Genomic DNA, 25302 nt, shown 5'->3' with positions numbered 1-25302 from the left:
CAAAGGTATAGCTTGGCAATTTCGTTTATGACACTCCCATGATATGCGGGCGACGGGGGAAAAGAACTGCGTGGGTGTGAAGTCGTTCGCGCGGGGCATCGCTACCCCCCTCCCGGTCCGCGCGGAGAGTGTTACAAACTAATTTGCCAGGTATACCAATACACATTACAGGATCAGACGTATTTTACTACGTTACTTTGTACTAATATAATAAAGTAATATAAAGTATCTTGACCCTTTACTTTCGACACGGCATCGTACCGGGACGCTAAATCGCTTGGCGGCACGTCGTTGCCAGTAGGGTGGTTACTAGCCACGGCCGAAGCTTCCCACCAGCCAGACCTGGAGCAATTAAGGAAACCTCAATCAGGGATCGAACCCAGGACCTCCGTCTTGTAAATTAACCGCACATACCACTGCGTATTCAAATTTAACAAAAACAAATGATTTTAAACTTATTTCGTGGTTGTTCATTCACGGGACTATCAGTCCCGTCGTGACCACGATTCATGCAACTGGGTCGAAATTAAAAATCTCGTCATTTTATCGTGGTATGTAGTCAAACGTGGCATCTTTACTTTCCACAAATAACTTTACCCTATCATGTGCCTGTTCAAATAATATTTAATATTTTTTAATCTGTTACAGTTAGAAAAATTTTAGACATATCTGTGGATTTCGTAATAAATTGTGGTATCACATAAAGTTTTTCTAACTACCCACTTTGCTTATTGTCAAAATATTGCGATTTTTCGGTTCATGTGGTCAAATGTGGTTGCAGAGTTATCGGAAAACATTTCGTTTTTGAAATAGAAAATTAAAGTGCAGGTGAGTGGTTTTTATAGAATGGTACAGGAAATATACTTATAAGATTACATCTTGATAATCAATTGCATAGAACTGTTATTTCTTTAAATATGGGGAGAGGTAATGTTAATTAAGGTTAGGTAAAGTTACCACACCCAGCAATGTGGAAACTTTACCTATACCTAGGGTTGTCAACTCATGTACGTGTTAAAAGTATATTGTTAAAATATGTTTTTTTTACCCATATTACTTATGCTCTTAATGTTGTATAAATACTTATGTGTGTATGTAGTTAAGTAAATACTATCTAATAGGAATATATTAACCATTTTAGGTATTCTCATCATGCCTCCGCAAAGAAGCCAAAAAGCAAGAAACAGAAGGTGTGAGAAGTTACAGAAACTACTCAGAGGACATGCTGTTATTGGCTGTGGATTTAGTTAAAACCAAAAAGACAACCTTTTATGACGCTGAAAAAGAATTCGGCATACCAAGACGTACAATAGAAAAAAAAGAGTACAAAATCTTCACAGCAATAAACCCGATCAGCGCTTTCGTTTATCTCCGGAAGAAGAACTGAAATTCGTAAAAGTACTCATAGCAGCGGGTGACTTTGGGTGTCCACTATCACAACTAGACTTAAAATTAGCGGTTGATGAGTATTAAAAAAAAAACATAGGTACATATTTAACGATAAAGTTCTTGGTGACTGGTGGGTAATAAATTTTGCAGAGCGACACAAGGACCAATTAACGTTAAGATCTACCCAAAATATCACAAAAGCGCGTGCGGAAAAAACATTAGAGGAGTTCAAAGAATATTTTAAAAATCTAAAAATATCTCTTCAAAACCTGCCAGCAAAAAATATGTTAAACTATGATGAGACGAACTTGTCAGACGATCCTGGTACTACTAAATACATTTTTCGCCGTGGAGAAAAATATCCAGAAAGAATACTACATACATACATACATTGCGTTTCATTCTATATCGTGGTGACAACCCTGACGATATCCACCTATTTCGATGAAAATTTAAAAAATCTTGGGGCATCTTTACCTTAGTATTGATATAACCAATTTGTATGAAGTTAGAAGTTTAAAATTTTGATGTACATCTAGTTAGGGCAAGAGTTATTGGTAACTTTACATATCACACACTTGGAGATACTTTTTCGATGTAAATTGTTAGCTAGGTAAAGTTACTAAAAATGTGTCAATTTTACCAAGCTCATACTTTTGGTTATTATAACAAATCCATAAGGAATACAGTTAGGAACAACAGTCAAAACAAGTGATGTACACCTTTGTTACAAAATAAATCTATACAATCTTAAATAACTTGCTCTGTTTAGGAATAGATCGATGAAATAGTAAAAAATATGGTAATGTTGCCACAGTTGACGGTATATATGTACCCATTTAAATAAATAATATTCTTAATAAAAACAATTTATAGATTTATTAAAAACAATTTTATTCATACTACAATACAAAGTACATTTCCGTTGCAAACCGTGTTACAAAGTGCGACACCGGCGCAACAACTTCGTTACGAGTCTGTCAAACGTGACCGTTTGCTGCCAGGACGTCGCGGAACTTTTGTGAAACTTTATCACGTTCATGGAATAAAATAAAATATGAACAATCGGTCGCATTGGAGTGGGCTACTGCATGGTTTATTGACATAATTACATCTTATAGCATGCGTTGCGACTGGGTTCTAAGAGATTTATTTTTCTATTGAAATCATTGAGAATCAGAATATACGAGCCTAAAATTTCACCTCCTCAGGCCAATATTTAAGAATAAAAAAATCAATGGATAGTAATTTTAAGTGACTATTCAAACGGAGCCGTGATAGCCCAGTGGATATGACCTTTGCCTCCGATTCCAGAGGGTGTGGGTTCGAATCCGGTCCGTGGCATGCACCTCCAACTTTTCAGTTGTGTGCATTTTAAGAAATTAAATATCACGTGTCTCAAACGGTGAAGGAAAAACATCGTGAGCAAACCTGCATACCAGACAATTTTCTTAATACTCTGCGTATGTGAAGTCGGCCATTCCACATTGGGCCAGCGTGGTGGACTATTGGCCTAACCCCTCTCATTCGGAGAGGAGACTCGAGCTCAGCAGTGAGCCGATATTTTCTGGGTTGATAATGATGATTCAAACGGAAAAATGTCAGTTGAGTCTGCCTGGTTTATCACCAATTATAGTTTGGTGGCTTTAGTAAGTTTAAAAGTCAAATCCTTAATTTTCCAGATTCGTGATTTTTTGATATTTTTTAACAAATTTTTTGAATTGACTGGCAACATTATGTTATACAGAGACTGAAAAAATACGCTACCTACCTAAGTTTTAGGGTCTGCATTACTGAAACCTGTTACTTCCTAGAGCCACCACAGTCCAAACTTTATAACTTGCGCTGGTGAAATATATGCTAACTCTTAAAATAATATAAAAATAAACTTTAAAACTTTTGAACCAACAAGTTTGTGGAAAGTAGCACTTTGTGATAAATCATTATTTTATTCATACCACGACACAAAGTCCATTTCCTGTGCAAACCGTGTTACAAAATGCGACACCGGCGCGACAACTTTGTTACGAATCTGTCACACGTTACCATTTGCTAGCAGGACTTATAACTTTCTCACGTTCATGAAATTTATGAAAAGCTATTGTTGTTTTGGTGTCCTATTTGTTATTCTTCATTATCAACCCAAATTCGGCTCACTGCTGAGCTCGAGTCTCCTCTCAGAATGAGAGCGGTTAGGCCAATAGTCCACCAAGCCCAATGCGGGTTGGCAGACTTCACACCCGCAGAGAATTAAGAAAATTCTCTGGTATGCAGGTTTCCTCACGATGTTTTCCTTCACCGTTTGAGACACGTGATATTTACCTAATTTCTTAAAATGCTCACAACTGAAAAATTGGAGGTGCATGCCCCGGACCGCATTCGAACCCACACCCTCCGGAATCAGAGGCAGAGCTCTGGGCTATCAGGGCTATTTGTTATTACTTGGAATCAATCTGATATATTAATAAAAACAAAGTCGATTAATATTTCGAATCAAATCAGTAATAGAAGGGGAGCCGAAGAGGGGATATTTTGAAATTACCCGAGTGCGGCAGATAAACAAAGGGGAAAATAACTTGCATATTTTTAGAGATAATTTGGTTTTCAGCTTGTTTATTTTTACGAATAGGTTTCGAAACTACTGGAATGATTTTAAAAATTCTAGCTTGTATTATCACCGGAAAGGGTGAAACCGCAGGGAGTTTGATGGTAGTCTATTATAATATTATAAAGAGGTAAAGTTTGTAAAGTTGTAGAGGGTAATCTTTCGATCTGCCGATACCGGTTTTGAAAATTATTATTTTACAAATTAATTAATTACTCTTAAATAATTAAGAGTGTCATAAAATATTATATTTATCTTTGTATTTCTAGGGGAATGGGAACCACGCGGGTAAAACCGCGGGAGTCTGATAGCATTATACATATAATAATGTAATTATAGCCCACACCGCAATTGTTTCATGTCGGTAAGCATGGTAATAAAATGCGGTGAATCAATAAACGCAATCCAGGGACATTGAGCGATTAACATGTCGAACCGATTGACAATTTTATTTGGAACAGTAACATGGGAAACAGGGAAAGTTATTTATTTATTGATTTCCACTATTGTGTTTCCTTATTTCCCAATTTGCTATCCATATTATATTTAATTCGCACAGGTCGTCTAGTACCTACTTAAAAAGTCCTACTACATATTTTTAGAATTTAAATTATCGTGAGTGCTATATTTTATATTATGTACTTTATTGTGAAACACCTTGGGACACAACGCCATAGTATCCCCGACTAGTTTTAAATCCACACGGGGCCCTTAATAATGAGTAGATTCTTGCAACGCGGCGGCTGCCGCTCGCAGTTTGGCTCACTGTTGTGTCACGTAAGTTTTAGCCGTGTTTTATAATAGTAGTAGATCTCTTTTAAATAGACCTCGTGTTGGGGAAAACTAGAAATCATCATAATAGTACCGCCATGAGAATCAGCGCCGTTTATAAGGGATAATCAATTATACAATCTTGTACTAACTCTCTTACTCTCTACACTACTTCTATGTAACTCTTACATTTCAATTAATTTATTTTCTTTCTTTCATCTTTCTTTTTCATACTTATGAATACTGCTTGAAGCAGTATTCATCTTAATCCAGAGATTACCCCATAATAAACAAAACTTACCTCTTTATAATGATAGTATAGATTCGTATCGCAATTCGCTTTACCGGACTTTAAAGAGACAGGTTTTTTTATTTTGTGGGTAGACACAACAAAGCAAAGTTTTAAACCTAATATTATGCAGACTAAACGCAAAAATATTTATTTTCTTCTTACGAGTTTATTTCAATTTATTCTTTTGCTATTTCTTTTTGAAATACGAAATAGTGTCTCTCTTTGTTTGTTCCTTTCCATTGCACTCAAACGAAGTTGCAGTCTCAGCGTGTTGTTTTACCAGACAAACGCAGTCGTTGACAATAACTAGTGAAAATGGATAGTAAACAATAAGATAAAACTCTAATAAAGCTGTATTATTGCTTTAGTGCTCCGTTAATAGCTTCCAGTTGTTTATAGCTACATTATACTATAACGCTGTCATGAGGTCGTTGGTTAAAACCATACAATATTTTGTCTACATTTGGAAGATTATTTAGCTTTACATGCAGTGCTAAGGTGTACTTAGACACTTGAAAGCGTTTTTTGTTTTTTTTAAATATTTTTTTTATGTGACAGCAAAACAGAGACAGATCTCTGCCTCCGATTCCGGAGGGTGTGGATTTAAATCCGGGGCATGCACCTCTAACTTTTCAGTTGTGTGCTTTTTAAGCAATAAAATATCACGTGTCTCATTTGGTGAAGGAAAAACATCGTGAGGAAACCTACATGCCAGTGAACTTTCTTAATTCTCTGCGTGTGTGAAGTTTGCCAATCCGCATTGGGCTAGCGTGGCTATTGGCCTAACCCCTGTCATTCTGAGAGGAGACTTGAGCTCAGCAGTGAGCTGAATATGGGTTGATGATGATGATGATGACGTGACAGTTATACGCGAAGTTTATTCACATAAACTCTCTTGGTAAGTCATTTTATTACTACATCCACTTCCTAGAATAGATTGACTACTACTATGAACACTTTACTTTGAAAATTATTTACTTCAGTATTTTTAATTATCTACTACTACTAACTACCGTGAGTGAATATGGGAATAAAATACACTAAGACACTCACAAATATCGTGGCTTTATTTAATAATAAAAAAAAATTAAAAATCGGTTTAGTAGATCTATAGATCACCCTCTAATATCTCAATTCTAAATATTAGTATAGAAACCGTATACAATACTGTGCTATTAATAATAACGATGAATACATCAACATTTCTAACTTCGCGACTTTAGCTAATGACAAACAATTCGAATAAAGGGTATCTAAACTTGAAGAATCCCCCTGGGTACTACATGTAAAGTTGGGGAGTTAACCCAAAATACAGATTTTACCTTTCTATATTGTTTACGATTCGAGGGCTATGTAAAGGTCCCAAACACACGTATCGGTACGTACTAACAACTCCCGTGGGAGATATGCAACCTTAATATAAATGCTATGAGGTTTGGGGTTCTGTTAAACGATTTATGTTACTCGTGTACATTAAGGAATACGTACTGTAATATACTGTAATCAGATTCTTCTGGGTTTACTTTTTTAGTAGCAATGAATAATGTTAACTATCTCTAAATGTTAGCTTTCTGTATTTTCCGTTGAAAACAAAAAATACTCATGAAAGAATTATTTCGATACGTTAATGAATTCCCGAGATATAGAATTTTAAAGTGAGCGAGTCAGCTCGCGTTTAACGCCGTGACGTCATCAAACAACATTTGCTCGCCCGTTATAAACTATAACAGTTGAGCAAAGGTTGTGTGATGACGTCACGTACAATATCGCGACCGTTAGCGAGAGTCGATATTTACGCGAACTTTGAATGCATGTAAAATCATAACTATTTGGTATTTTAAAATAAAACAAAAACTAGTGTATATGTATATATAAAAGCTCTAATGTAACGAATTTCAAATGATTTTGCGTACCTAGTAACATTATTCATTGGAAAATGTATCTACATGTTATGGTTTATTGTTCCAGCAAAGCGCTCAAACTTATCATAGAGGGTTGGTGGTCCTCACCCCATTAGGCTTTTGTCGTACCCACTCCTAATATAGTTTTTCCCGACTAGTTTTAAGGAAGTGAGAAGATTGGTAGTTCTTAAAAGATATGGCAAATATTCAAGTTTTCAAGTGCTGAGTCGGTTTTCCAAGTAGAGCCCGCCCCTGTGGGTCGAAGAGTACGGCAAACAGTCAGTCCCAATTATTATAATAAGCACAGACCGCCAACAGCCGTTAGAGCAGCGTGGTCTAAGCTCCATATCCGCTCTCCTAAAAGGAGATAGGCCTCGTCCTGTAGTTGGCTTTTAGGTAAGTTACGATAATTGTGAGTTGACAGAATGAGCAGATAAAGCAAGAGCGGAAAACTAAAACTTACCCATTACTATTAAGTGGATTCATTATCTGCAAGGCTATTCTGTAACGACATTTTTAAAACTCGCAAGTGCGAGTTTCGATATCACCTCTATCTCTCTCTGTTTAACACAATACTATAGAATGTGAAATTTTTACGGCCTCCGTGGCGCAGTGGTATGCGCGGTGGATTTACTAAACGGAGGTCCTGGGATCGATCCTCGGCTGGGCCGATTGAGATTTTCTTAATTGGTCCAGGTCTGGCTGGTGGGAGGCTTTGGCCGTGGCTAGTTACCGGCAAATACGCACTGCCAAGCGATTTAGCGTTCCGGTACGACGTCGTGAAAAAACTAAAAGGGGTGTGGATTTCATTCTCCTTCTAAACAAGCTCGATTCCATCTTAGATTGCATCATCACTTACCATCAGGTGAGATTGAAGTCAAGGGCGAACTTGTGAAGAATTAAAAAAAAAATGATAGATAGCGGTGAATTCGAAACTCGCACTTGAGAGTTATACAAAACAGAGAATAGCCGTGCTGGTGTATAAATAATTCATTATTACAAACATGGTTGTGTTATTTGCCCAGTCCTCGCGCTGTTTGTCAATCTGAGATCAAACAAAATAATCAAAGGATCAGGCTAAAACAGTAGATTGTGAAATGGTACCGTTATATAGATTTCTAAGTAAGCTGTTTAAAAATTAGTTGTTCTACGATGTGTGCTATAAAGCATTATAGAGCTTCTTATGTGAGTAGTAAAAGCCAGCAATTTACAATTAAAACCTTCACCCAACTCAGTCCTATCTCAACTTATGATTTTACAATGTTACAATGTTCTTGTAAAGATAGTAAGCTTTTTAATTGATTATAAAACATTAATCGTGATCATGGATGGTTGCTGCCCACAGCGTAGACACCGCTATTTCCTTCATTGTCACATACAACAAACTTGGAACAAGATAGCGTTAGTTCGGTTTGCTTACAAGAAGACGAATCTAATGAAGATGACATTAATGAACCGTCGGAGAGTGTAACGGAACCTTCACTCCCCACCACTTAACCCCTCTCCCAGCGAGCAGCGGCGCGTCGCGCAGCCTCTTTGCAGTTTGGATCGTGCCGCGATGCAAGAACCAGCTCATGTCTAAGGGCCCCGTATGGGTTCAAAACTAGTCGGGCATACTCCGACATAATATCACGTGAGTTTTAGCCGTGTTTCATAATCAATTAATATGAATAACACTCACGATAGTTTAAATTCTAAAACAGTAAGTATTTATTCGACCAAGTTCATTGAAACTTCGAATTTTGGGTTATATTTTTTAATAATATTATAATTATGCATAAATCACCTTGAAGGCAAAATTTACATAATGTTGCCTTTTCTAGGCTAAACAAAATGCTCTGTGATGACTTTTATATTTTTTTCGTGTGTTAAAATAAAAGTCAAGCTATCATGATGAAACTGCTCGAAACAGTATTGCTTTGGCTCAACACCAAAATAAAATCGAGAACACTTGATTGTAGAGCTCATGCTTTGCCAAAAGTTTTGTTCTACCTAATTTTTAAACAGTTTGTTTTGGAAGATTAGATAGAAGTATCTTGTAGAACCTATGACATCACATATGTGTATGTGTATGTTATTTATTATTTATGGAGTTTTCCACTTAGAGATTAAACTTTTCTAGTAGTTTGAAGGTGAAAAGAAAGAATGTCGCTTCTCTCTGTCTTAACGCGATATTCAAACTAAGGGTTTTAAGAAGGTTTATACTTTATACATATAGTTTAACATTGATTTCCACGCGGAAGACATCGCGGGCATCTGCTAGTTTGTCTATAAATCTACACCTTATAATACGAAAGTACACATCAGTATGACTTTATTTTTAAGGAACATCCAAAATTATTTAATTAAAAGTGGTTTCCACAAATATATGATTATGTCAAATTGACTTAATATTTTACTACATTTAGCCTTGGTTTCATCAATCGTTTTCTAATCAGGATGTAAAAAAAAAAACTTCTATAAAAATTAATTTCTCGAGGTCCCCGTACTGTCTACTTATTACTATACGAATAGGTATATGTTATTTGACTTAATTGACATAGCACAAGCTTTCGCAATATCTACAGAGTACAAGCGAACGAAATCCGAGTTGTTAAAATCAAAGAAGTAATTGACCGTTTCGAGTGAAACATATTAAATAACTTAATTGAAAGTTTACCTGTTGGCGGTTCCCTGCGGCGCGTTTACACAGGGCATCAAATAACAGACCTCGCTCGGATTTGTTTCCTTTGTTCTGTTGGTTTAGGATCCAAGGTAACACTGTCTACCTATTTACGTAATGGGTTTGAACGATTTACTTTAGGGCAGCGTCACAGCTCTCAACTCACAGCCGATATAAAGTCAGCCTGTAATGTGACCTTTACGGAATTGAATATTTTACTTCAAGTAAGAAGACTACGTTCATGCTACGCCTCGCTACGTTACGCTACGTAACGTAACGCTACGAGTATGCTACGCTACGCTAGATTGAGAGCCTTGATAAAAGTTTGTTAGCCCCTGCTTCTACGATGAATAAGTATGATGAATATATTTAGCCTCCAATCGCAGGAGCGTTTTTTTAACGCCCGTTAAAAAAAAGCGGGAAAATACTGGAACGGGAACTACGCTGGTGAAATTAAGGAACGTCGGCTAGTCTTTTCACATAATGAATCAATATGTATCCGAAATTTAAGTTGCTAATAAATTTTTTTTAGATGATTTGTTTTTAATATTTTAAACAAATTTTCATACAGCTTAAGCCTCTTTTTATAATAATTATTTTAAATATTCAGCTAAAACGTATTAATAATACAGCTAAAGTTGATTTCCCCGAATGCTCGACTATTTTTTAACTCATCCGAGATTCTTAATAGTGAGCTTTTCATGCAACGCGGAGTAAACAAAAAAAAGCATTAGTTGAATGCTAACACATAAAAAATAAAAAAAATGATTTTCTACAGTTTTATCATGCCTAAGTTTTTTGATAGACCTACTTATAACGCTATAACAAATACCTAATACTTTATTATTACCTAAACGAGGGAAATAACCAATTTACTGTTATGTAGTTATACCTAGATATTTTACGAAGTTACCCTACTTTTATGTAAAGTCATTTCTTGGTGTCAGTAAAAGTAGGTAAAGTAGGTACGTACATAATAACATTATCCTACCCTCGTTTCAAGAGGAACTTATATTCACTATAACGAGGTACTAAAACCGCATTATCCCTTGGCCGAATTTCCTTACAAAAAGCGCCTTTTCAATTCAATAGGGGAAAATGTAAATTGAATGGACTCAAACAGCCCGCGACCGTAAAAAAGTCCTCAACGCGAATAGCACAAAGAAATTAACAATAACAAACTACATAGCCAGAGTAAAGATATTTATTTACTGTGACACAACTGTATAGCGGCCTCCGTGTTTTTGACGGCCCCCGTGTTTTTGACGGCCTACGTGTTTTTGACGGCCTCCGTGTTTTTAACGGCCTCAGTGTTTTTGACGGCCTCCGTGTTTTTGACGGCCTCCGTGTTTTTGACGGCCTCCGTGTTTTTGACGGCCTCCGTGGTGCAGTGATATGCACTGTGGATTTACAGGACGGAGGTCCTGGGTTGGATCTCCGGCTGGGCCGATTGAGGTTTTCTTAATTGGTCCAGGTCTGGTGGGAGGCTTCAGCCGTGGCTAGTTACCACCCTACCGACAAACACGTGATTTCATCTTACTCCTAACAAATTAGCCCGCTTCCATCTTAGATTGCATCATCAAAAAGCCAACTGTGGTTTGTGTTGCACTAGATAGAATAATAATAATAATAGAGATAGAATAATAATAATAAATAAATAAAATAGTAATCATCAGGTGAGATTGTAGTCAAGGGCGAACTTGTAGAAAATAAAATAAAAAAGTAGAGTTTGTTAGGACTCCCTGAATAGTTTTTATATACGATTACGAAATGAACCTTGACTGAGTTTGTTGTGGGCTCATCTCGGACCAAGGCGCATTTGGAACCCTCGTAACTTTAATTTTAAGTTTTTGACTATTATTACCACCATTTGATTAAATTAAATTATGACATAATCGTGACTTTTCAAAAGTGTTTGTAAACTAAGCCTAATTAAAATTTAGATTTTTTTAAATTTTGATTCCATGTCTTTAATCCACACATACAAAAGAGAGGTGTTATATGTTTGACGTGTGTATAGGTTGGTAGCATCGCAGCTCCTAAACCAATGGATCGATTATGATGCAGTTATTTATTGTTATTATTTATTGTTAGAAAGCTGACGTGGTCGAGACGGTAGAACCTACACAAAGTCGTGGGAAACAAGCCCACACTCTTGGAATTAGAAAGCATGATCAGCTACCAAACCAACTAGCTGTCAAATAAGAAGATTCTTCTTTAATATTAGGTTTCATAAAAAAATAATGAACTGAAATAGCCGCAAATTATTCAGTATCCGATTTTTTTGTGAAAATATAATAAGGTACGACGATTGACGATCGTGATGTCTCGAGTTGGGTCGAACTTTAATAATAAATGTTATTCGGAAGATTGTCTCGGTAGCTGATTATTACCACCTTCCTAGTAAAAAGGTTACTTTTTATATAGTATCTATAGTATAAGCTGTATTGTCGGACGTAATATAACACTAATATATTACGTCGTTTATTACGATTTGTATCTGTAACTGTAATGTATACTTACAAAGTGTCAGCCGTCATTAAATGTGGTATATCTGGCTTTCACAGGTTCTTAGTCCAATATCGGTACTGTAAAGTAAAACAAAAAATTCTAAAAGTTGTTTTATTAATAACACTCGCCTATCCAAAGACAACCAAAACAAGGGTTTTGTTGAAAATACACCGGATTTCGATCGGCGATTTTAATCCCTGAAATTGGAATAACCAATTTATGTATTTTCGGAACAAAAATCGTAACAATAGGTATCTATAAACTAATATGCATGAGTTGTTACTTTTGCGATTTCATCAGGTATTTAAAGCTTTTAATATTTGATTGTTTGTGAATATGTGTGATTGATTGCACTCAAAAGTCTTTAGTAAATAATTAATTGACTGCCTCTTTGGTCTATTGGTGTATTTGGTTATTCTATAGGGTTCGGAACTTTAAGTCCTCGGTTCGAGTTCTGAGTCAAATTGATATCCTATCTGATTTTAAGTGACGGTACGTAACTAGGCAAAGCCGATTTGAATACCTGACCAGAGCAGACCTGAGACAACGTAGATTATACAAAATCCTTGAATTGAACTAGGAATCAAACCTAGAATCTCACTGTTGAGAACCACAGCATTTCTCACTGCGCCAGAGAGGTCAATGAACTTCTTTTATGTTGCTATAATAGTTAGCATCATTTTTTTTTTATTTTTTTATTCACAAGTTAGCCCTTGACTACAATCTCACCTGATGGTAAGTGATGATGAGAAAATCTCAATCGGCCCAGCCGGGAATCGAACCCAGGACCTCCGTTTTGTAAATCCACCGCGCATACCACTGCGCGACGGAGGCCGTCGAAATCATTCTGAATAGTAAAAAATTAAATTAATGAAGATTTATTTATAAAAATTTTAATTGTGTTACAACCACTTGTACAAGATAACGAGAAGATGAAGTGGGTCTGGAAGGGCTCTCCAACAAACAGTTCCGCGGGGACTTGGGAGTTAAGCATTTACAATCAGACGAAATTATACAAGTCTGCACTAGTGCTTGAAATTGCGAGTTCAAGATGCTACAAGTCACGGACTTATGTTTAGTGTAGATACCGTCCTCCATCCAATTTTTGCTTTGCATCTACTAACTACTTTTCTTTTTATATAATGACAGTTGATGATTAGATTGATAGACCATCTGCTGGATTGATTTTGCTAAATCACATTTCCCTTTGCAACTTATTTGAGTAATGCAAAAAATATTAAATATAGAAAAGGTTTAATGTTAGCCCTCATATGCACGAGAGTTTTTTTAACGGACGTTAAAAAAGCGTTCAAATATGATATGAAGTTAAATGAAGATCTATTTCTAATGCCAAAAATTGAAAATGCAACACAGCTCGAAAAATAGCGTCATAATTTAAAAACGTTGTCGTGTGAACGTATACTTGGAAATACATTTGCTGTGTTTAAACGCTTTTAACGTCCGTTAAAACTCACGTGCGAATGGCGGCTTACTCTTAAGCAGAAAATTGTCGCATATACAAATAACTTTGCAGAACTAACTCGCTAAAAACATGAGGGCCGTCTGCCTAGTTTATCAAAATAACTATGAAGAAATACTTTCAAATATCACCGTTGAACAGATTATATCAAACGTCGTATTAGTTAGCAAAAAATTAGATGATTGTAGATACTTCGAGCTATTTAATGAACAAACGGCGTCTAGACAAATATAAGTCTAAGTTTTATATAACTGTGGCACAAAAAGTTAAACTGAATCTTGCCAAAAGACATAAGTTTTCACTGCTCTAAATATCTTTAAGATTTTATTATAGGTGAAGTGAAATATATAGCTGTAAATATGTATTCTGTGATATAGGTAAATCGACTCTGAATTACCAGAGGAAAATTTCTTATATTATCAGTACTTTTGAATTTGAAAAGGATGACAAAGGTTAGCTTTTTTTTTGTTTTTCATTAAAAAACGTAATAAGAGTTATCCCTAGTAACTAACATTAAAGGCAGAAGATGTCATAATTGTAATGCCGATTTACCGACTGTTACTTAAAGGACATAATCGTAATAAAGTTCGAATAAGTACTGATTGTGACGTTACAAATAAATTTTTTGCTAGTTCCAAGAAAAGCTTCATCGCAAAGTCTCTGCTACGTTTATACAGTTACGTAGAGTTAAGAACGTATTGCAAACTGATTTAGCGTTACAGTATATTTTTATTCATGAAATATACGAGCAACTTCGTATACAATATAATTAATAATTAATCAAAAAAAAATATTTAATTATTTTTATATTTAACTCCTTTTTACCGATAAAATTGAAAGTACTTAGGCTTTTGTTTTATACTGTAAGTAGGAACAATCAAAAAATATATGCAAGTACATATAATATTCTTTGTTTTGGACAAGCATAATATAGTGCACATAGCAACACGTCGATTCCCATTTTGTTTTTTCCTCTAAACAATAAAACCATTTCGAGCAAATGGAAGAAAAAAAATACTTTTCCCACAGTCTTCCGCAAAAGTCTTATTTAGTATTCCCAGTAAAACGTTAGATCGTTCTATTTCGGCGAGAAAATATTGTAATAGGCCTGCAGAGGGACGCGAACAACGCCCGATAAGGGCAGGTCAATGTTCTGGATTAACTCACAGTGATGTAAAGTAATTCTTTCTTATGTAAAGCAATAAAAGGGAAGAGGCTTCTTTTCTTTTTTAAAGTGATATAATTTATTACAAACATTTCTTTTACATTTAGTACCTATAGTTTATGGAAACAGGGTGGTATTTTGATTATTTTAGTAACTTGGGTTTTGACATGCCAAAGTGGTTGAGGCATTTACTGATACTGGAGTAATTTTACATAGTTATGTATTCTGTAGTAAGGCACTGCAATAGGCACAAATAAAAAAAACATTTCTTTATTTATTTAGAGTCGCTTTACGTCTCAGTTACAGGAGTATACTTGTAGTTAACATAATAATTGTCGCTCAGTTAGTTATATCATTGATTTTGGGAGGGTAACCCATGATTCTAAACATGTACTTACTCGAGTGTCATGGGGACATACAACAGAAATATAAGGCTTTTAGTTTATAATTCTCATTGTGACAGCCTCCGTGGTGCCATGATATGAGCGGTGGACTTACAAGACGGAGGTCCTAGGCTCGATCCCCGGCTAGGCAGATGAGGTTCTCTTAATTGGTCCAGGTCTTGCTGGTGGGAGGCTTCAGAAGTAGCTAGTTACCACCCTACCGGCAAAGACATACCGCCAAGCGATTTAACGTTCCGGTACAATGTCGTGTAGACACCGAAAGGGGTGTGAATTTTCATCCTCCTCCCAACAAGTTAGCCCGCTTACATCTTAGATTGTAATATCATCACTTACCATCAGATGAGATTTTAGGACATTAGAACAAGGGCCAACTTGTAAATAATGAAAAAAAATCTTTAGGTACAGTTTCTAGCTATTAACTAACACTCTTCTTTTTTTGTCGCTCTTTACGTAGGTAGACAACCAATATTGAGGGGTCTACTTGATATAATTATTATAAAGGCAAAATCACACTAATATTGTAAAGGCGAAAGTATATTATATTATTAGTATTTTGTGTGTAAGTATATTTGTTCCTCTTTTACGCTGCGGCTACTGAAGTGATTTGGCTGAAATTTGGACTGGAAATAGATTTTACTATGGAATAACACATAGGCTACTTTTCATCCCGGAAAAATCCATGGTTCCCGCGGGATTTGTGAAAAACTGAATTCCACGCGGACGAAGTCGCGGGCATCTACTAGTAATTCCTGAAAAGGTTCCTAGGTTTATCTGGCGCACTGAAGTAAATAGTCACAGAATTCATAATAAGACACACAGTCGAGATTTCGTATTTCAAATTCCACACTTTCCCTTAATAGGGCTCTTGTTTTGAAAATATTTAGTTGTTAAAACAACAAGACAGTAACGTCTCAGTCCGCGATAATACCTACGGCGTTGCTGGAAAAGGCAATTGGGTCACAGACACATTTAGCCTGAAAAATGTGTCTGGCTGATGCAGCGCTTCGGAGGCGGGAGTAAATCCTTTTTAGAGCTGCGAAGAAAATGCTCCGGGAATTTGTTAAGACTGCCGACTTGGGGGTGCTTTATACTGAGAATACTTGCAACAGTATCGATTCATTCATATAATTAACAGTATAAATCTTTATTTATAGTATAGCACTGGTAACAGGCGCCTGTAAACGTTCAAAGCTCTCAAAAAGGAAAATATTTCCTATTTTCGCTACATTTTACACTAATGCTCAATAACCAATCATCATTATCAATTCATAATCGGCTCATTGCTGAGCTCGAGTCTCCTCTCAGAATGAGAGGGGTTAGGCCAATAGTCCACCACGCTGGCTCAATGCGGATTGGCAGACTTTACACACGCAGATAATTGAGAAAATTCTCTGGTAAGTAGGTTTCCTCACGATGTTTTCCTTCACCGTTTGAAACACGTGATCTTTAACTTCTTATAATGCACACAACTGAAAAGTTGGATGTGCATGCTCCGGACCAGATTTGACCCCCACACCCTCCGGAATCGGAGGCAGAGGTCATATTCACTGGTCTATCACGGCTTCTGGCTTCTGCCAATAACCAATAGGAGTGGAGAATCAATGAAATATGTAGCAAAAACGTTACTCAAAAGTTGTGTATAACGCAATTGTTTACCTTTAAAAGCTCCAAAAAAGTCTGCGACCGCGTAATTTTTACGTGTAAAAAAAAATACAACGGACAAAATTTAAAAACGTACCCACTCAACTAAAAAGTGAAAAATAATACCATATTAATAATTATGTTCTACCTGCTGATCTGTTTGAAGAAGGTGCTAAGCAGTACCTAAAAATACTCAATCAATAAAAATAAGAACACACTAATCATTCCTTCCCTCGGTCTCTCCAGATTTCCGTGTCATCAGATCGTTACATGATGAATATGGGATAATGGGGAGTTTACCTTTTGAAACCAAAAAATAATTTTTCAAGTCAGTTTAGGCGTGTTCGAGTAATCGATGTACGTACATAGAAAAAAACATACCGGTCAAATTGAGAACCTGCTTCTTTTTAAAGTCGGTTAATAATACAAAGTTTGTTTAAAATTTTCACGCGGTCAAAGTCACTGGTGTCCACGGGAACTATAACTACAGCCTTTCTTTATGAATACTGTTTACCAACAAAGAAATTAGAAATGAAGGTAGAAAACGCCTGTAATTTCATAACTTATTTATTTTAAATTATGTATTGTTTGTTTATAAAATGTTATCTATACTAATATTATAAAGCTGAAGAGTTTATTTCTTTGTATGTTTGATTGAACGCGCTAATCTCAGGAACTACTGGTCCGATTTGAAAAATTCTTTCACTGTTAGATAGCCCATTTATTGAGGAAGGCATTCCGTAGGAATACGGGGAAAATATATAGCCTATACTATATATTTTCCCCGCATTCCTACGGAAACGGGAACCACGCGAGTGAAACCACGCGGCGTCAGCTTGTATGAAATATATTAACAGTATCTGATTGTTCTAATAAGATAGAATAAGTAAGATTATTAATCAAATTTATTTTCATTAATTTAAGATCAACTTAATTATAGTTATTATTAGGTGTAAAATGACTAGTGATTTATACCCTCATTTTAAATGTTTGTTGGTAAACAGTAATCATCAAGAAAGGCTGTAGTATAGGCAGATTTTTCAATAGCTGCTATAAATACCATTTTCATCCAGGTTTCCACGCAGTTCAATTATAACAAGCGGTAAAGTCAAATATTCACGGTTTGCAAGCGACGATACGGAACACCGGTAAACCAAAGCAATAAAATTGCCATGTTGGCATCACAAGCGGTACGTTCTATTTTCAAAAATACTATAGCGCGCGGAGCTACCAATATGACCGATAAATCAAATTTCTACGCTAAACCTTTGTTATTTCTCTACTTTCAATAGATAACCACAGTATGAAAACAAATACTAGTATGTTTATTGTACAACAACAGAGTAAAGTACTATGTAAAACTATCACTGTTTATAAACTGTTTTAATAATGCTTTGTTGCAAATTGTTACGTATTAGGGTTCAAAAATTTGTTATCTTACGAGAATGTAATATATGAATGCGAAAGGTCATTCATCACGAAGTCTCGAAAACCGTTTGATGTACAAAGCTAAAAATTGGCAGGAAGGTAGTTTATAGGTATCCACTAAGAACGGATTTTGCGATAGAGCCGGATTAAAGAGGTCTAAGGACAGATGAAGTCGCGGACTTCCGCTAGTAGTCTATAAAACGAGTACCTCTTTAATTTAGTTAACCTCTTCTGTCTTTCTTCAAAGAAATTCTCAATGGCACGGACTTAGAAATATGGTAGTATTATATCCCCGCGGCTCGAAGAACTCTTAACCTGATCACGTTATAAAATTGAAACGTTATTATGACACAAAGTCCGCCTTGTATTGGAAAAGAGTGGTGGGTCGACGCTCTATATCTTCTCTATAAAGAGGATTTATCTTTCAAATGGGCGGGAAATCATAGGAAAGCACTACTCACTAACGGTATATGGTGCCTCAGTTTTCTTAAGTGCCTCAAAACTTTTCAAAAGTTCGGCCCTAGTTCACTATACCTTTATTTGATTCCTTGAACTTGGTCTACCAAACAGCAGATAAGACGAAGTTACTTGTAGTTTTCGGCTAAGATTTGTAAGAGGTACTTAGCCGCTTACGGGAAAGTTTACCAAGCTACAGTTACTGAAGGAGAGTCTGGGCCTGTAACCGACAGTTCCCGAACTTTTATAACTTACTTTGAATTTGGTAGTGTCTGAAGTGTGCCTCAGAACGCGAAAGTTATAGCACAGCCAGACCTAGATATACTATACTTGGGGTACTTATATACTAACTAGCATATACACTACTTTACCCAAAACCTTGATAAGTTATATACTTATCTCAACTTTCATCAGTAAAAGCTCATTATTCCCGGAATACCCCACGAATAATGAGCCATTCCATAAATGTGTCGCGAATACAGAAACCGTGAATATGGAATGGTGTTTTATATGGGATTATAAGGGATACGTTCTTGGGTGATAAAATAAATAACAGATATATACAGAAAAAACAATTAATTGAAGTTATTTTTTAACTATTCTTCGATCTTAGAGAATGGTTTGAAGAATTTTAAAAGTTTTTTAAAAGCTTCTATTCAGAGTGATTTTAAGCAGTGGCATTCTTAAACCATCCATTCGCAATAGGTATTTGCAAGTTAAAGTTTAAATTTGCAGATTTTATATCAGTCAGATCCGCGAATAACGAAATATAAGAAAAGTCAAGCAAGTATGTCAGTGAATAGTGACTTTGAGCTTTAAATTTTACCATAAAATTTTAAATTACACTTGAAAATCACGCACTAGTATATTACGAGTATTATTATAATCTTAAAGAAACATTTTATTAGTACAATACCTAACTTGAATAGAATACGTTATTTGAATAGACTGACTTCACTATAATATAAAGACAAAGAGCCAGAGTTTCATTTGCAAAGCTCGTTCGCCTTTTTGTTTACATTAATAAACGATTTCCCGAATCTCACCCGAGGCTGGTGTCATGACGTTTGAAAAGCTTATTTAATGCTGAATACACATTAGTCACATGCTACGAGCCGCACAAATCGAAATCGCTACAAAATACGGCACAGTTAATCAAATTATGGAAATTATCACGCAAATTTCTGAGTATATTAAAAATTAAAGCAGTTTTTACAGGTATTAATCAATAGACAATAGTCCAAGCTTATAACAACGTAACATAGACTTTGGTTATAATATGTCTTAATCTAAGGAAAATATAATTATATCAGAATTTTTTACCGACACAATAATATATATAATAAATACTTTTTACTTATAGCTTGGCAAGTTCGTTGATGATACTCCCATGATATGCGGGCGACGGGGGAAAAGACTTTGTGGGTGTGAAGTCGTGCGCGCGGGGCATCGCTACGTTCCTCCCGGTCCGCGCGGGCCATCGTGAGTGTTACGAACGAATTTTCCAAGTTATAGTATCTGTATTTGATGTGGTGATTTTATATTTAAACGATGTGATGATTATTTAGATTTATAATATAGTGCTAAGCTAGCGAATTAGGTGATACCTGTAAGGCTAGTTTTAATTTAGATGATAATAAATAAATAAATGTTAATTTCTGTAAAAAACCTTTACGGACGGTCCGTGCGGCTAACACGTGTATCTGATATACGTTCAGTATAAAAGAGATCAACCATATCTCAACGCCGAAAACACTCGTCAAAGTTCCCAGATTAAAAGTACAATAGGAGGCGGAGAGAACAATTAAATTAACTAGAAGTAAGTAAAAGTAACTTTCCAGGATTGAACGGGGCCATTTAGACAATACGAGTTGGATGATCTTTCTTTATAGTCGTAATCTCTTGCTTTCATCCAAGGATCTTTACCCTAAGGCTATTTATAATCCACTAATAAAAGAATTCTCAATTCGATATATACTTTAACTCGGCTTAGAAAGGAGTAGGTTATCATCATCATCATCATCATCATCATCATCATCATCATCATCATCATCACCATCATCATCATCATCATCATCATTAACAACACTTATTCGACTCACTGTTGAACACGATTCTTCTCCCAGAATGAGAGAATGGCTTAGGCTTAGTCAACACCGCCACCCAATGCGGATTGGCAGACTTCATATACGAAGATAATTAAGTAACTTCACAGGTTTTTTTTCACCGTTTGAAAAATATATATTATATTATAGGTAGATTTGAAAGAAGGAAAAGGAGTAGGTATTCCGTACTTAGTTTTGATATTTTATAGCAGTTTTTTTAAAAGCAAATACTTTACTTTTAAAAATGTTAATCAAATGTTATGTTAATCTAATAAACTTTTATCTAATAAACTTTTTTTTGCCTGGTTACGAGCAAGGTACCTATGCACAATTTTGTGATGAACAAGAGCTTAAGCATGTATATACAAACAAACTAACAGCAAACTCAAATACGCATGTATACACTTATATTGCTTTCAAAAACTGTAAATAAAATCTGTGGGTGGAAGGATTATTGATCCATCATCCAAACTTTTGCCTTTATACAATTAGCAGGATTATGGTGAAAATTATCTCAGTTTTAGTAAAAGATAGTTGTTAGCGACGCCGCAGAAACTTGGAACTTTCAACATAAAAAGGTTCACTTATAGATAAACGGAATAATTAAATTAGCGAAGTTAACTCTTGAGTTTTCAACGCGGACATTTTCGTGGATTTCGCGTTAAATTGTTTTATTAAAATCTGCTAATTTCTACATTCTCTGGATTTTACAAAAACTTTTTTTTTTGATTTTTGGCTACGTATTAAATTGTATAAATCGTGATCATCTTAGAAAGAGTTATGCTCAGAGTTTATTTGCGTGATCGAATCAAAACTGAGAAAAGAAGTCATTACAATAGGTTTATTAGCTTTACTGGTTCTATGAGATATAATTTTAGTTGACTGAAAGTTCTCAATAGATTTAAATTTTATACCGATCTATTTGGCTATTTACCTTTATTGATATATGATATTTACAGCTCCACAGAATTGGAGACTATTTGACAGATTATTAGGTATTCAACTCAGTGCCTCTACTAATACGTATTCAAATAGATAAACTGATAACAAAGTGACCATATAAAGGCACACACAAACGAATACAGCGAAACAAAAAGAAATCTAAACATTAATTGTACGTACATTTACCTACATAGAACGTAAGCATGAACTAATACAAACGAACCGAAGTTCTGCGGTAAAACTGAGCGTGGGAGGCGCGGAATGTTATCTGTTGCAATGCTGATTGTTCATGCCGACGCGATGAGAACTGGAAATTCAATTGTAACTTTGGAAATTTTCAACTACGCGGAACATGCAGGCTGTGCATACACTCGCCCCCAATTACTCAGAGGACGATTAAAGCAGCGGTCAACTTAATCATTAGTCAAAGTTGTTAATTAACCTAAAAAACAAATTAAGAAATCCTATTATCCTACTAATATTATAAACGCGTAAGTTGTTAGTATAGATGTTTGTTACTCTTTCACGCCTCGACTACTGAACCTAATTAGCTGAAATTTGGTATTGAGATATATTATACCCTGGATTAACACATGGGCTACTTTTATTCCAGAAAATTCCACGGTTCCCGAGGGATTTATTAAAAACTCAATTCCACGCGTACGGAGTCGCGGCCGTCCGCTAGTATATTAATAGAGATACTTTAAACTAATAACAAAAAAGCATGTACCACACAATTGAACCTCTCAACGTCCGTTCGTCACGCACGATCGCACTTTTCGTAACGCATTCACCATTTTTCTCGCTAAGGCTAAGGGCGTAAAGTTTTACTTCAAAAGTTGGCCATAAATTATTAAAATTTCGTGAAGATACGCATTAGTTTCTAAATAAAAATCTTATTGAATAACTTTTGAAAAGTCAGCTGTATTTGGCTTAATGTTTTTGCACGAAAATAATTTTATAGCACGTCTAATCTCTCTATTTTCATATTTTTTTCCGATACAATAAAATGTGTTTCAAATTACCTTCATTCGACTGAAATGTCAATGCTAATGAGTTGATAAATTATTAAATTAAGGCCAATAATGTGTGCGTATGTCAAATTAAATAAATACATTATACCTTCAATCTTAGTTACGCAAATCAATAAAATACGCCAAATATTAATTAAAAGCATTGTTTGCCAAATCAGCATTTTAGAAACTGGGCCTTACGGATTTACCGAATGAGGGAATTTAAATGACTGTGTAATGGGGTTAACCAGCTCTCGAAATAATGCAGCAGTTATTCATACTATCTCGAGGCTATTTTCAAAGTATTTCTTATTGTATAGATTGATTTATAATGAACTACTTAGGAGGTCCAGAAAGAAATAAGAGTAAATATTATCTGTATTCCAGGGATCTAGATTTAGCAAGACACCGCATGCCATCCATCCGAACGTGCCTGAAGTGTATTTTGTTCTGCACTAATTTGTTCTTATCCTATCTTATTTTGTGAATGGATGTCAAATTCTATTACAAGGAATAATTACAGAGTAAAATTTTTTACCCTCTCACTCAACCCACGTTGGTGCTTCATCACGTTGGGTCTAAGCATAATGTTCCGTATCTTCGGGGCTTCGAGACGGGGCTGGCTATTCAAAGTCTTGAAAATATGTTAATAATTTTGACTTTTGGATATAAGTTAACACGTATTCTCGTGACAGCAATACAAGAAGCAATAACACTGGTACCAATATTTTAAATCCATACGTATGAATTAAATGGAAATATCTGTCTGTGATTATAAAATAAATAAAATCTCAATTGCTTGTTGTTACACAATACTAAAACACAAACGAACTTTTTCTGTCTTTTTGTCCAGATTAATCTCTGGAATGGCTAAATTGATTTTAGGAGGTTATTTAATATTATATAGATTACTTTTTATTTTGGAAATATTCATGGTTCTCCATTTCTGTAAAACTGAATTTGACGCAGACAAATTCGCGGGAGTCCAATAGTTATTGAATAAACAAGACCCCGCGGTGTCTAGCTAAACATCAATCTGTGCTACATCATTATTGAAAGCATAACCAGGAAATCACCATAATATCAATATGAAACAGACGCAATAACCAGGGTTCGAGGCAGAACGAATTGATCTGTTTGTCGCTGGCCGCGCAATACGCTCTCTCATAAATAAAACATCCGCGATGGCTCCATTATGAAGTCCATAAGCTTCGATAAAGCAATTTGTGCAAACAATAACAAAAGCACCGTAAATACATTTTCATTCGTAAATAAAACATGATGCATGGCGTAATATGCTTTAAAACATGTTAAGTTCTTGAGCAAAACATCTACCTACTAGCAATATATTGTATAGATACGTTACTTATCTTCGTGGTACGGTTTTAAGTACTTACCAAGTTACAGGAGTAAAACACCATTTACTTTCATCTCCGGGCTGTAACTGTAAATTTTTTGGAGGACATAAATCATATATTTTTTATATTCAAGGAAAACCTAGAATCGAACTCAGGACTTTTTAATTCTTAGCTGAAAACATAAACCACTGGAAAAACGACGCAGTTGATATTATGATAATAATAAAGGTGGAATGCGTGTATATTGAACAATATACTTGTTCATGAATAACTTATAGAACGACAGCGTGCAATAGTCAGACTTACCTTATTTTGGAAAGGCTGAAATTGTGTCAGCCCATGTTACTACCACAGGTAGGTGCGGTTAGCCAATTAAAGATTTGCACCGTGGTGGCTTTGGAAGGCAGCAAGAGTCAAGGCTCTAGATCGTCAATAGCTCAACGGCATAGAGGCCGGACTATCACCGTGGGGTGGTGGATCGACTCCGCCCCGTTAGACTATTGTGTTACCCACTCCTAATACAGTCTTTCTCGAATAGTTGGAGGGGATTGGGGTTATTTGTCATATTAAAAAAAATCCTAAATCTTAATTTTTTTTCTCTTAAAAACCTTTGACAGTATTTTCGAAGTGTTGCCGTGTTGCTTAGTGACTAGTGAGGGATATCATTTCTCCTATTAAGCCGAGAGATGTATTTAAAAAAAAAAACGCAGAACAGATAAGGGTCTGTACCCTTTAAAACTTTTATTTTACAAAACCACCATATTCCATCATTGACTACCGTACTTACTATGGTAGGAGCATAAAATCAAATCAAATCAAAATTCATTTATTTCAATTAGGCTTAGTTTACAAGCACTTTTGAAACGTCAAGTAATATTATTATTAGGTAAAGGTGTTAACAATTGGTTGAAAACTTTAAATTAAAGTTACGAGAGTTCCGTTCCTTGGACCGAGAAAAGCTCACAACAAACTCAACCAGGTTTTTTCTTTTTTTAGTTTATCACAATTTTACAACAGGTATTAAGTAGCCATTCATGTAGTGCATTTTATTTTCAAGGTTTTTTATCGTATATAAACACATAATAATCATAAACACTATAGTACGACTTTTCTATAAGCTTGCGTTTAACAAAAACTTTGAAGTTATTGAGAGACATGCCCATGGTTTCATATAATCAT

The 25302-nt window shown here is 35.4% G+C and overlaps 1 long non-coding RNA gene across 1 annotated transcript; it reads left to right on the top strand.

The window, feature by feature from the left end:
- Nucleotides 1-557: 557 nt before the first annotated feature.
- LOC112058584 (uncharacterized) lies at nt 558-1780 on the top strand. The gene is made up of 2 exons (XR_002887776.2): nt 558-828; nt 1142-1780. It is a non-coding gene; the product is annotated as an uncharacterized LOC112058584 (long non-coding RNA).
- Nucleotides 1781-25302: the final 23522 nt, after the last annotated feature.

Source organism: Bicyclus anynana, chromosome 4, assembly GCF_947172395.1.
Source record: "Bicyclus anynana chromosome 4, ilBicAnyn1.1, whole genome shotgun sequence".
Taxonomy (NCBI): domain Eukaryota; kingdom Metazoa; phylum Arthropoda; class Insecta; order Lepidoptera; family Nymphalidae; genus Bicyclus; species Bicyclus anynana.
This window is presented reverse-complemented; position numbering and strand designations above follow the sequence as displayed.